At 44.7% G+C, this 14,075-nt stretch overlaps 2 long non-coding RNA genes across 3 annotated transcripts in view; one reads left to right on the forward strand and one right to left on the reverse strand.

Annotated features, from left to right (window-relative positions):
* LOC128345173 (uncharacterized) overlaps nucleotides 1–13,169 on the reverse strand; it is a 36,306-nt gene extending 23,137 nt beyond the window's left edge. The window contains exon 1 of one of the 2 annotated variants that reach the window (XR_008316291.1): nucleotides 12,434–13,169. This is a non-coding gene — a long non-coding RNA (uncharacterized LOC128345173). Of the gene's footprint in view, nucleotides 1–9,850; nucleotides 9,990–12,433 lie in introns of those variants that run through there. The other variant, XR_008316292.1, reaches the window with a different exon arrangement.
* LOC128345174 (uncharacterized) overlaps nucleotides 12,060–14,075 on the forward strand; it is a 31,439-nt gene continuing 29,423 nt past the window's right edge. Inside the window, exon 1 of the long non-coding RNA XR_008316293.1 lies at nucleotides 12,060–12,578. This is a non-coding gene — a long non-coding RNA (uncharacterized LOC128345174). The remainder of the gene's footprint in view (nucleotides 12,579–14,075) is intronic.

Below are 14,075 nucleotides of genomic sequence, written 5' to 3' on the forward strand. Positions count from 1 at the left end.
CTGAGTCACCACCAGACGTACCGGTGGTAACTGGAGACAGACCTCCTCAGATTACCTTAACGTGCAGTGGGGATCATTCAGAAGAAGGCACTCTCTAAGGTAAGCTGGACCTAAGCCGTTCAGGGCTTTAAAGCTTTAAAGGTAATAACCAGCACTTTGTATTTTGCCCGGAAACATATCGGCAGCCAGTGCAACTGTTTCGAAACAGGCATAATCTGGTCTCTCCGAGATGTCCTGGAGACCAGCCTGGCTGCCGCATTTTAAACTAATTGAATTTTCCGGACTACGTACAAAGGCAGCCCCACGTAGAGCGCATTGCAGTAGTCAAGCCTGGAGGTGCACCTGGTGCACCACTGTTGGTGCACCACTGTTTTGCTGTTGCACCACTGTTTTGTTGCACTGTTGCCGACGCTGATAGAAAGCACTCCTGGCCATGGCCTCCACCTGAGATACCAGGGTGAGACCTGGGTCCAGGAGTACTCCCAAGCTGCGTACCTGCTCCTTCTGGGAGAGTGTAGCCCCATCCAGCATAGGGAGATCTAACTCATCCCTCAGATTCTGAGCCCCTACAATGAGCACCTCTGTCTTGCTTGGATTCAGCCTCAATTTGTTATCCCTCATCCAGCCCATTGCTGCCTGTAGGCAGGCATTTAGGGAATGAATAGCATTTCCTGATGATGCAGATGAAAATTTGGGTGTTACCACCATACTGATAAGACCCAGCACCAAATCTCCTGATAACCTCACCCATTGGTTTCATGTAGATATTAAAAAGCATTGGTGACAGAATGGAGCCCTGGGGAACTCCATATAACAGCTCCTATTCTGAGGAGCAACTGTCACCATCCCACCATGTGGAATCTACCCGAGAGATAGGAGTAGAACCACTAGAACACAAGAACACAAGAACCCAAGACCCATCTAGTCCAGCATCCTGTTTCATACAGTGGCCCACCAGATGCCGCTGGAAGCCACAGGCAGGAGTTGAGGGCATGCCCTCTCTCCTGCTGTTACTCCTCTGCAACTGGTAACTGCAAAACTGCAAAGCGGTGCCTCCTATCCCCAATTCTCCCAGGTGACTGAGAAGGATACCATGGTCAATAGTATCGAATACCGCTGAGAGATCCAAGAGAAACAACAGAGTCACACTCTCTCTGTCGATTCCCGGTAAAGGTCATCCATCGGGCCGACCAAGGCTGTCTCAACCCCATAGCCCGTTCTAAAGCCAGTTTGAAAGGGGTCTAGATAATCAGTTTCCTCCAAAACCGGCTGGACCTGGTTGGCCACCACCCTCTCGATCACCTTGCCCAACCAAGGGAGATTGGAGATTGGCCTATAACTATCCATCGCTGAGGGATCCAGGGAAGGCTTCTTAAGAAGAGGTCTAACTATTGCCTCCTTCAAACATGGAGGAACCCTACCCTCCCTCTGTGATGCATTTAGGATATTAACAAGGCCACCTCCAACAATCTCTCTGCTAGATCAAAGCAGCCAAGTCGGGCAAGGGTCCAGAAAACAATTGGTAGGCCGCACCACCCCAAGCAGCTTGTCCACATCCTCAGGAGTCACAGATTGAAAGGGATCCAACCTAACACTGCAAGGGGGATCGCTGGACACCTCCTTCATAGACCCTGCTGAAATAGTGGAGTCCAAGAAATCGAATAAACAAACAAACAAACAAATCAGCCGAATACAGGAGATTTTGTCCACAAAGAACCCACTAAAAGTGACACAGCAGAGCACCTCTGGGAACTGATTTGAAGCAGAAGGAGCAGAAATTATACTCCTCATGACCTGGAATAGCTCTGCCAAACACGAACCCGTGGACGCAATGCATGCTGACCAAAATCCCTTTTTTGCCGCGTGCACCGCTACCACGTAAGCCATCAAATGGGTCCTATGCGGCATCCTTTCAGATTCGAGCTGAGTTCTCCTCCACTTGCGTTCCCGTCACCTACCCAGCCACTTCAGCCCTCGCAGCTCCTCAGTATACCAGGGGGACATTTTTGAAGCAGGTCTAGAGGGATGCTTAGGAGCAATCATGTCTACTGCCCTGGTGAGTTCTCACCAGGGCATTGACAGAATAACTGGCCGCACCTTTAAAACCCTCCAAGGCCTTTTAGAAACCTACTGGGTCCAGCAGCCTTTTTGGGCGGACTATCCTAATAGGTCCATCACCCCTGCAGGATTGTGGACATGATACCAACCTTAACCAGGTAGTGGTCTGTCCATGACAATAGGGAAACCACTGGAACACCCACGGAACACCACCCCCCTGATCCAAACAGCCCTGTCTTGGCTGCTTGTGAGAACAGCCTTGATGGCTACTCCATTTTCCTGCACATGGTAAACTAGAATTGCATTTGCTATACTTTTTATTTGTCATACAACCCAATCACAAATCCCCCTCCCTCACTGGCCTACAAGCAGCAGCTGAGCATGCATCTACTGGAGATGCTCTAGCTTTGGTTTCCCACATTGAGCAAGGAGTTGGACAAGATAGCCTACAAAGCCCCTTTCACCTCTATGATTGTATATTTATTCAGAAGCAAGTCCAGCTGAGTCCAACTGTTCTCTAGGATTGTAGTCATAATGGCTTGGGTCTGAAATTATTTAAAACTGAATAAATTATCCCATTATTTAAAGGCCTGCTTTTGAGAAATTTGTAACTTCCTAAGAGAATCACATTCCACAAAAGGCAACACAGATCTAGATGACCTCTTTGACCTTTGCATAAGCAAACTACTGTACATTACTAGTAGATTATCACACTGTTCGATGCTAAGCAGCTTCTCCTTACTGAACTGACTATGGCAGAAGTTTTCAAATTTGGGTCCCCAAACTCAAATTGCTTTTTGGACACTGCAGCTGGAGATGATGGGTCCAACAACATTTGGGAACCCAGATTTGAGATCCCCAGACTGGTATACACACGATACCTGATTTGATGGTTGACCTGTGTGTATTATCTTTACTGTGCCTTTAACTATGTACTTTCCCCATAATTATTTGATTGGGCTTACATTTCAGATTGTTCCTTGAATTTCTGGTTTTAAATATGACTGGTCCAAAACCACCTTAGAAACTCTTGAGAGTCATTAATCTGATCCCACTAAGGGAAAGTAAATGTAATTGTGCCCAATGGAAATTTAAGGCCTGCTCAGGTCTGTTTTGATGTATGGTTGCCTCCCATCTGTCATGTGGATTATCCCACCTCAATTGTATGATACCTGCATCTGTATGGGAGGAGTATTACCAAATGCTATATAAGAGAGATGAAGTAGCTGTCACAAGCCTAGATCTGGATGCAGGTCAGCTGCCAGAGTCGCCACCAGTATCTTGTACTGAAATAGAATCCTTGGTGAGGCAGCTTAAACCTGACAAAGCCCATGACAATGATTATATATCTACGGAAATAATCAGGGAAAATCTGGCATGGTGGGGCCCAGTCCTGGCCTCTCTCTTTTCTTTTATTGATAGGACTGCATGTGTCCCTAAGGACTGGGGAGTGGCGATAATAATCCCAATCTATAAAAAGGGTGAAAGGAAGCTACCTGAAAATTATTGACCCATTAGTCTTAGTATAGAGAGCAAAATGTATGCTAGGCACCTATTTGAGCATATACTGGATTGGATGGATTCTGAAAATATCCAGGTGGAAGAGCAAACTGACTTCTGTGCAGGTCATTCTGTTATGGACCCTGCCTTAATACTACAACATCTAGTAGAAAAATATACTTCCAAATCCAACTCTGCTCTATATGTAGGGTTTGTTGACTTTAGATCTGCTTTTGACCTGATTCCCAGAGAGAAACTTTGCTGTAAGCTATTGAGATCATCAGTAGACCACCGTTTACCTCTTTTGATGTTCACATTATATGAAACTCCCGTATAAAGGTGCGTTGCAGCAGCACACAGGGACACAAACTCTGATAGGTCTAAGAAGAGTTTTGTGCTCTCTTGCTACCTATTGCAAAGAACAACTTTTTAAAATTAATTATAACAAAACTAAGATCCTGGTGTTTGTGAAGAGACCAAAGATTCGGAACTGGTCACTAAATGGGCACAGGTTAGAACAAGTTTATTTATTTATTTATTTTATTGTTAAATTTATATACCGCCTTTCATTAAAAAATACCTTGGCATAATATTCCAGTCCTCAGGCAGAAGGGATGCACACAGAGAATATGTAAGGCAGAATGCACAAGCAATTCAATCTTTCCATCGCTCCAGGGGTGCCCAATTTATCCCCTCCGCAATAAAACTCTTTTTGGCTAAAGTAAGAGCACAGCTCCTATATGGAGCTCAACTTGGCACATACGCCAACTTCTCTAGAATGGAAGCTGTGCAATCTAAATTCCTGAGGAACATCTTTCAGGTACCCCAGTGTGTGCCCAATGCTGTCCTTTGTCTGGAAGCAGGACTGCTTAAAGTAGAGGCCAGAGGATGGATCAATATCTTCGAATTCTGGCTGAAGCTGGTTTTCCACCCTGCAGGTCTAGTTCCACTTGTGCTAAAGGACCTCTATCACTCCAGGTGGAAAAAAGAGCTGGAGGAAAGGCTGCAACATTATGGTGTCTCCCTTTGGCTTACGGACGTAAATAAAATGATTGATTGATTGATTGGTTTCTCCCCTTTTGCACTGACAACTCTGGGGTATGGAAATGCCAGGGTGAAACTCAGACAAAGAATATATGACATGGAGTGTCAAATTGATCAGGGCTCTATTCTTGTTGTGTCCATTTGGGCAACCAGGTTCTGTGTTTCAACCCTGCCAGATACCTAAACCAGATAACCGTGCCAAAATACCGCAAAGCTTTGACACAGGTACGATGCAATGCCTTGCAAACAGTAGTCCTGGAAGGGAGATATGGAAAAATCCCTTACAAATAACACACTTGTCTCTGCAATTCGGGAGATATTGAAATAATGGCTCATGTGCTCCTTTATTGCCAATTTTACCAAGATATACGGCACAAACATATAACCCCTTTTATCAGCTGCCATCCAGGTTGTACAGATTCTTTTTATCTTGATTATCTTTTAATTGGCCAGAATAACTTGAGATCTTATGATGTGGCTAAGTTCTGTTTAATAGCCAATAAAATTCGCCAGGAGTTCATTAAGAATCATTGTTAACTGTGCTTGACTATGTGCTTAACTATTGTATCATAACTTTGTAGGCTATGTAGGTTTATTTTGCTGGGTTTCTGTTTGTATACTGTGCTGGTCAGTGACTGTAATAAAGGAATTGATTGATTGCCTTGGCCAAGTTCATGATTGTGTTTCTGCTGTCACAAGACTGCCTTTCAAAATTAAGCCTACCTCAAACTACTGTGTCATTTGGCATGGCTTGGTTTCTCAGGAAAGACCAATCATTCCCGACTTTGTTATAATGAGGTAATGTTTCTGACTTGTAAGTAAAGTGGTAGTCATTTTATGACTTCTGAATGTGTTCCTGAGAAACAGATTTCAATCAGGAGAAAAATATCAAATTCTACTAAATATATCTATAATAAAAATCCTGTTTTTTATTTCCTACATTTAGGAAATTACATTTCCTAAATGTACAAATATTGTACTAGCTGTGTAATTACTTACTAGGCTTTTGTTTAATTTTAGAGATTTGATTATAAACATTTTAATATATAGTTAAAATAAAATTGTCTATATACACAAAATACAACAGTGCAGACGCTACTTCTGAAACTCTCTTCTGATAGTTCACAATCACCAATGCACCTAGACCCTAAGAGATGTATTGTTTCCAAAGTTTCCTGCTTTTTACTCCATGCCTACTTGTCCCACCTTCTCATGACCAACTTTCTTTGCAATTCTGTCCCCTGCCCCCAACATATAACCAATTCTGACTTAACCATGGTAAGATTTCTCAGTAGTCCCACCTAGTCTTAGGTCAGTTCCCTATATCCTATGACCTCTTTGTCAAGATGTCTTATCGCCTCAAGTTCCTTTTTTTTAGTCCAGTGTCACACTTCCTTCAACCTCCTTGCCCCTAAACCCTCTGCCTCCCATCTTCCCTGTTCTCAGCCTGCCCTCTGTGTGATGACACTCAGAATTCTGGAGAAACTCCCATTTGTGGATAGGGAGATTGCAACTGAAAGACTCACTCAGCCAAAAGAGTCCTGCCACCACTGCAGTCACTAGGCAGGTGGGTCTTAGGGGTCAGTCACGAGCATCTTGTTGGCCCTGAGCCCCTGACCAATGTCTTGACTTGGTCACTTCCAGATACCACCTCTGTCAAGAAACTTTGAGCACAATCCTCTTGCAATTATTTCCTTCAAGCAGGAATGAGAAGTGAGCGATTCTTTGTTGCAAATTATTTCAAGGAACAAAAGCCCATTCTGGACCAGAAGCTTTTGCTGCATTAGAGGTCTGGGTATACAGGTGAAACTCGAAAAATTAGAATATCGTGCAAAAGTTCTTTAATTTCAGTAATGCAAATTAAAAGGTGAAACTGATATATGAGATAGACGCATTACATGCAAAGCGAGATAAGTCAAGCCTTAATTTGTTATAATTGTGATGATCATGGCGTACAGCTCATGAGAACCCCAAATCCACAATCCCAGAAAATTAGAATATTGTGAAAAGGTTCAACAGTCTAGGCTCCAGGTGTGCCACTCCAATCAGCTAATCAATCCATAACACCTGCAAAGGGTTCCTGAGCCTTTAAATGGTCTCTCAGTCTGGTTCATTAGGAATCACAATCATGGGAAAGACTGCTGACTTGACAGTTGTGCAGAAAACCATCATTGACACCCTCCACAAGGAGGGAAAGCCTCAAAAGGTAATTGCAAAAGAAGTTGGATGTTCCCAAAGTGCTGTATCAAAGCACATTAATAGAAAATTATGTGGAAGGGGAAAGTGTGGAAGGGGAAAGTGTGGAAGAAAAAGGTGCACAAGCAGCAGGGATGACCGCAGCCTGGAGAGGATTGTCAGGAAAAGGCCATTCAAAAGTGTTGGGGACTTTCACAAGGAGTAGACTGAGGCTGGAGTTAGTGCATCAAGAGCCACCACACACAGACGGATCCTGGACATGGGCTTCAAATGTCGTATTCCTCTTGTCAAGCCGCTCCTGAACAACAAACAACGTCAGAAGCATCTTACCTGGGCTCAAGAAAAAAAGAACTGTTCTGTTGCTCAGTGGTCCAAAGTCCTCTTTTCTGATGAGAGCAACTTTTGCATCTCATTTGGAAACCAAAGACCCAGAGTCTGGAGGAAGAATGGAGAGGCACACAATGCAAGATGCTTGAAGTCCAGTGTGAAGTTTCCACAGTCTGTGTTGATTTGGGGAGCCATGTCATCTGCTGGTGTTGGTCCACTGTGCTTCATTAAGTCCAGGGTCAACGCAGCCGTCTATCAGGAGATTTTGGAGCACTTCATGCTTCCTTCCGCAGACGAGCTGTATGGGGATGCTGACTTCATTTTCCAGCAGGACTTGGCACCTGCCCACACTGCCAAAAGTACCAAAACCTGGTTCAATGACCATGGGATTACTGCGCTTCATTGGCCAGCAAACTCGCCTGACCTGAACCCCATAGAGAATCTATGGGGCATTGCCAAGAGAAGGATGAGAGACATGAGACCAAACAATGCAGAAGAGCTGAAGGCCGCTATTGAAGCATCCTGGTCTTCCATAACACCTCAGCAGTGCCACAGGTTGATAGCATCCATGCCACGCTGCACTGAGGCAGTAATTGCTGCAAAAGGGGCCCAAACCAAGTACTGAATACATATGCATGCTTATACTTTTCAGAGGTCCGATATTGTTCTATTTACAACCCTTGTTTTATTGGTTCCATGTAATATTCTAATTTTCTGGGATTGTGGATTTGGGGTTCTCATGAGCTGTACGCCATGATCATCACAATTATAACAAATTAAGGCTTGACTTATCTCGCTTTGCATGTAATGCGTCTATCTCATTTCACCTTTTAATTTGCATTACTGAAATTAATGAACTTTTGCATGATATTCTAATTTTTCGAGTTTCACCTGTATAAGAAGAGCCCAACAAAAGTCCACCATGTTTCTGACAGTGGCCTTTGCCTCTGAGAAACCCACAAGCAGGGCAAGAAGGCAATAACCCTCTCTTGGCATTGCTCCCTAGCAAAGTAGCATACTGCCTATGAACATGGAGGTTCAATTTAGCCATCCTAATAACCATTTATATACCTATCCTTCATGAATCTGCCCAATCCTCTTTTAAAGCCATCTAAGCCAGTGGCCATTAGCACTTCTTGTGGCAGAAGTTAAATATTGTACTAGCTGTGTGAAGTACTTATTTTTCTCTGTTCTTAATCTGATTAATCCCATGCTGATTAATCCCATTAAATGATTTTGGGCGGGCAAACATTTCAATTTTTAAAGGAAGCCTTGCCTTCAGTGTTCTAATAGGGATTCCCAGATGTTGTTGACTACAGCTCCCAGAATCCCCAACTGTCATGGCTTTTGTTTGGGGATTGTGGGATCAACAACATCTGGGAATCCCTGTTAGAGGCACTACTTGCCTTTTGTATCTTCTTTGTTTCTATGTGCTAACCACAGTGCAATTCTCTTGGGTTTGTTGTACTTCTCCTACTATACATTCTATCTGATTTTCATTATAGTGGCTTTAAATAGCCCCCAACCATCCTGAACAGATCTGAGCCTCCTGATTTTTTCAACTTCCTTTTAATCAATCCCCTCTTTTTTGAGAACCAGTCCTTTTAAAGTGACCTGTTTTGAAATTAAATGCGACTGTATTGAACTTCCTGGACACTTTATTTTTTGTATATATGTTGAATTTGATGGCATTATCATTAATAATTTGATAATTCTAACATCACATACCATGTACCAAGTAGCACTCAGTCCCAGGTAGCACCGAGCCACCTCACCTGAATAAGCTCCATAGCTAATTAATAGTAGACATTTCGACTGATATCACCTGAACTTACATTTACCTACTGAATGTTGGTAATTGAAATTGTTTGTTGAAATTGTTTGTTTGTTGAAAGTTTTGTTTGTTTGTTGAACAAACAAATGAACAAAGAAATTTTTGTTGAAATTGGTTATAGAAATTGTCATTACATTTTCTCCTTTGGCTGCCTCCTTATTTCCTCCTTACATCTCAGTATCTCCCCGAGTTTGAGGAAGGTGTGTGATAGAGTATATCCCCAATACTAAATTAACGTTTCCGCCACAATGATTATGTGGAACAGTTTGTTCCTCTTAAGTTTTCTAGTGTAATGGCCGCCTCTGATATATATAAAGCAGCACTTCCCCCCAGTTCACCCTTCCCTGATCTTTCTACGGATTTTAAAAATAACCCAAATCTCACTGATTATCACATTCCACCCAATTTCTGATGTACTGTATGTACATCTATGTTCACTTTTACTGCCTCTACATTTCATCACTAAATTATCACAAAATTGGATGTTTACCATCTCCTGTGAGCTTTCCCCCATAGGTCTGTTTATAATGCTGCACGTCAGATTTTGTTAAGTGCCGGCAGCGTAGTTCTATTTCCTTCAAGTGGAGTCTATCACTCTTGTATAGATTCAATTAGTAGTAACATAAAAACAGTTTACAGAGCAGGAATGAGAAGGTGGTTCCTTATCCCAAAGAGACTTCCCATCTAAAAAGAGACAAAAGGGAGATCCTAGCAACAACCACTTGGGCAGGATTCCATGTTGGGCTGAAGTCTTCCCCAGCTAAATATAAAAGAGCCACCCCTTAAAAAGGTGTCTCTTTGCCCAGTTAGTAGAGGCAGGGGCGTAACGAGGCTGGAGTGGGCCGAGACAAAATTTTAAAATGGGCCCCTCACTGATACACACACACTCACTTCACATTTGACTTGACTTTGGGGGGCCCCTCGAGGCGTGGGGGCCCCCAGGCAGCTGCATCCCCTTGCCTAATGGTAGTTACGCCCCTGAGTAGAGGAATACTATTGTTGTACTGGGATAAAGTCCTCCTAAAATTGCCTTTTCTGAAATGACAAAATGAAAATCACTCTTGTGAAAACAAACTTTAATACTTTAACTGATCTAAACTGCCAAGGCCCACATTTTCTTGATGGTTTTTATCATGTTGAAAATGCTTATATCCAGACACACAACTTTTTCCAAATTAAAATGTTAATCCTAGGCACATTACCCATCCCAGTAAACTCAATGGTATTTCCAGGTAAATGTGCTTTGGATTGCACTATATATGCCTTCTTTGTTAGTTTGGCCCCAGGAGCGCCTAAGCACAAATTATACCTGATCTGTATATACTTTAAAAACTGCCTTCTCCTTTATTAACATGCCTGTGCCATAAAATCAACCTGAGTCTGTGTCCCAGCACCATCAGTATAATACAACAAGGAAACACAACGATCAGGCCTTTTTTGCTGGAGGGGTTGGGATGGAGTGGTGGGTAGAGTGGCAAATTTTCAGAAAAGAACAACCAAAATTGTCAAGGGGTTGAAGCATCTTCCATATGAGAAAAGATTTAAGTGTTTGTGGCTATTTTGCTTACAAATATTCAATGGGGAGGTGGGCACAATCTTATTAATAATATTTATATATAGTTTTTCAACAACAAAATCTCAAACCAGTTGACATATTAAAGGTTCTGTCTCAAAGGGTGCACAATCTAACACATACACAGAGCGAGAGAGAGATAAGAGAGCCACCATTTCAAAGATACCTTTGTTTCTATAGAAATTCATACTTGTGTAGAAAAAGAGAATTTCCCCCTCCATAATACTAGAATTGAGGATTACCCAATCAACTGTTTGCTGCCACAAGATGTATATGACTTTAAAATAGGACTGGACATATTTATGGAAGGAGGTGTATCAATGGGTGATTGCCATAAGAGCTAAATAAATAATAGCTACACAGGCTCAGAACAGTATTGCTCAGAACTATCTTTGGATGCTGGCAGGGGTGGTGGATCATGAAAGGCTGCTGTTTTCATGAAGTGCTGCAGGCTTTCCAGAAGCATTTGACACTGTTGGAAACTGGTTGGACCCTTGGTCTGATCCAGTAATCAGAGCTGCTATCAGAAAACGGTCCTTGTTTTTGTAAACCAAAAAATACCCAAAAGCTGGTTAAAAAGGCAATGTAGGAAGAACCTAGCTATACAGTGGGAAGCTTGCTAACATTTAAAAATTATTATTTATTATTAAATGTATCTTTAGGCAATGTTTATAAACTGCTTAGATCCTAATCACTCCTCTGTCTTTCCTTACGAAAGTTCCTGTAAATATGTTCCCCACAGTTTCCAAGAATGAACTTCTAAATCGCAATTATCTGTTGCTTCTTTCCTTTCACTCCCTATCTGCCCACAAGCAAGAGCGGATCCGCAAAGACTTTAAATCTCAACCGCCCGCGTCAGTGAGACTCTGGGAGGGCTGAGCCGCGTTGCATTCCCAGCGCCGGGGGTGGGGAAAGTTTCATTCCCTTCCCTACAGTGGTTTTTACTTTCTTTCGGGTTGCCTTTCTTTTTCTTTTTTTGGCTTGGAAAATTCCCCAGGCGGTCTGGAACGGATGACAAGACAAGAGAGACTGTGCCAAACTGGCAATCGGTGGCGAAAAGGAATTGGAGAGGAGGACACGGGGCTGCGGAGGGCACTGAGAGAGAATGGGCTCAGAGGCACACACCGGGGCAGACGGGGCGAGCTAAGAGGGCCCAAAGCCAGGCGGCCACTAGACGGGGGCGGGCAGGAGCACAACTGGGCTTCATGGGCGGGCGGGCGCAGAATTAAGAGGGGGAGAGTGAACTAGAGCAAAAGGCTCCGAGAGGGACGGCCATTCACCACTCGAGCCAGAATGGAGGTGGGCGCTCTGCCAAGAAAGGCTGGCAGGCACCATGCTATCTGAGGATGATGAGGCTTTTTAGAAAGGGGGGGGGGGCGGGTCATTCGTCCTGGTGTGCCGACGGGGGGGGGGATTGAGGGAGGATACAGAAGGGGCAAAAGTGCATTTCTGCGTGGGCGAGCTGCCTCCTGTACATTCGCTTTTTGAAACAGAAATAATAGTGTATTTCACATTAACACTCTCAGCATCACGTCTGAGTTAGAATAAATCCTGTTGAGTTCATACAGGGGGGGCACGTGGCAAACTACTTGTCTCCCACCATGCCCTCCATCTGGAGCCGTCCCTGCAGACAGATCTATGGGTTATTGGGTTTTTCATGGGGGGTGGGAGAGCTGCAGGCTTGACATTCCCCAGACCCAGCCTGCTAAAGAGTGAGTCGCAGGTTGGCACCCGTATGGGGTGGGGCTGACCAGATAAGGGACTACGATGCACTCCCCACCCCCACGAGCTAGCGTCTTTCATTAAGTACTTTACTGTTTCACTCTCACTTTCAGAAATATTAAAATATACTGTGGGGGTGAGTGGGAGAAGCTAGTCGATCTCCCATCCCCTCAACAAACCCGTGGGATTCTGGCACGTGTGCGGGATTCCGATGGGGAAAATGGCGCAGCTGGAGGGTGAGGCGGTAAGCAACCCTCTCCCCCGCCTCGCATAATGGAGCAAGCCCCGAGGCACGGTGATAGTGGTGTTTGTTTGTTTGTTAAGGTAGGAAATCCAGCCATGGGTCTCCCGCTCGTAACATGCCTTGCGAAAGCGCTCGGCTTTGGGTTTGCTTTCCGCCGCCGAGACAGCCTCTCCCTTCCGCACCCTTTCCAACAAGCCCGTGACCGTCCCAGACGGACCCGCCCTGCCCCGTCAGGAGCAGCAGAGCTTTGACCGCAGCGGGCGCCGCCAGCTAGACACACCCGGGCGGAGGGCGGAACCTGGCCGGAGGCTCGGGAGTGAGAGGGAGCACGAGGCGGTCATGCCCCTTCTCCCCTCGCCCCCCCCCTCCCCCCGCGGCCGTGGCTAAGTTAGGCCAGACCAGGTCGGGCGGGAGGGCCAAGCGCAGAGGCCGCGCCCAGTACACGTTTCCCTCCGCGTGGGCTTTGGCGCGGCGGCCGGCCCGCCTTCGTCACGCGGCTTTACACGCTGGGAGGTGGGACCAACGAACGGCCGCCGGAGGCAGAGCGCGAGGAGGAACGGTTAGGACGGGAAGGCGGCGCACGGAAGGAGGGAGGGGAGAACCTCGGCTGTCAGCCAATGAGAAATCTACTCGCCTGTTTATTTATTCGTGCCCGTCTTGGGCAAATAAAATAAATAATAAATAAAAGTATTGGGGGCGCGGTGTGAAGAACTATTAGTTCACACATTTTAGCAATAAAAGGGGCGGTTGGTCTTTAAGTTCAGTCACGACTGTGTAGCGGCCCTGTTCTCTCAGTACACGTATGAGAGTCGCCCACAACATATTCTGCATCTCCCTTTTTGGCGACCTTTTACAACTGACATTAAACTGGGCTGGAAGATAAAGACATGCTCAAGGCTGGCTGCTCCCTCCTCTGTGAAAGTCACCCGTGGTAGCCACTGGCTTAGACGTTTTAAAAAACGGATTAGACAAATGTGTAGAGGGTGTAGGTTTAATAGTATAAGCTGTTATATGATAGGTAAATTGAACCTCCTTGTCACAAGCAGTATTTCTCGATGTGCCAGAACGATGCTGGGCATAAATAACAGGAAGCCTATCACCTGCTGGTGAGCTCCCAGGGGTATCTGACTTTTCAGGATTGGAGACAAAATGCTAGATTACATGCACCTTTGGTCTGATCCAACAAGGCAATTCTTAGGTTCTTATTAAAGGATGCCCTCAAAATGGGGAGATCATCATTGGGCTACCTGATTTCTGGCACCCAAAGGCGCACAGAAACTGGAGTCCCCAGAACCTTGGGTGGCTCTGACAGCTGTGGTGACTTCCACTTTCTTAAGGGAAGTTGTAGTGATCAGTGATGAGCGTCCATATGCCTATATATGTGGATAACCTGTGTCCATGTTTAAGCAAAGTGATGCACTTTCAGAATGTTTAGCATAGTGGGCTAAATGAAGGACCACCACCTATGTTGCTTGAATGTCTCCCTTTAATTTGGGGGGTACAGATGCATATATTTAAAATGCTTGTGAAAACCAACCATTTACCTGTGTTTCCCACCTGGCAGATATGTATGTAAA

This window comes from Hemicordylus capensis, chromosome 2 (assembly GCF_027244095.1).
Source record: "Hemicordylus capensis ecotype Gifberg chromosome 2, rHemCap1.1.pri, whole genome shotgun sequence".
Lineage (NCBI taxonomy): Eukaryota > Metazoa > Chordata > Lepidosauria > Squamata > Cordylidae > Hemicordylus > Hemicordylus capensis.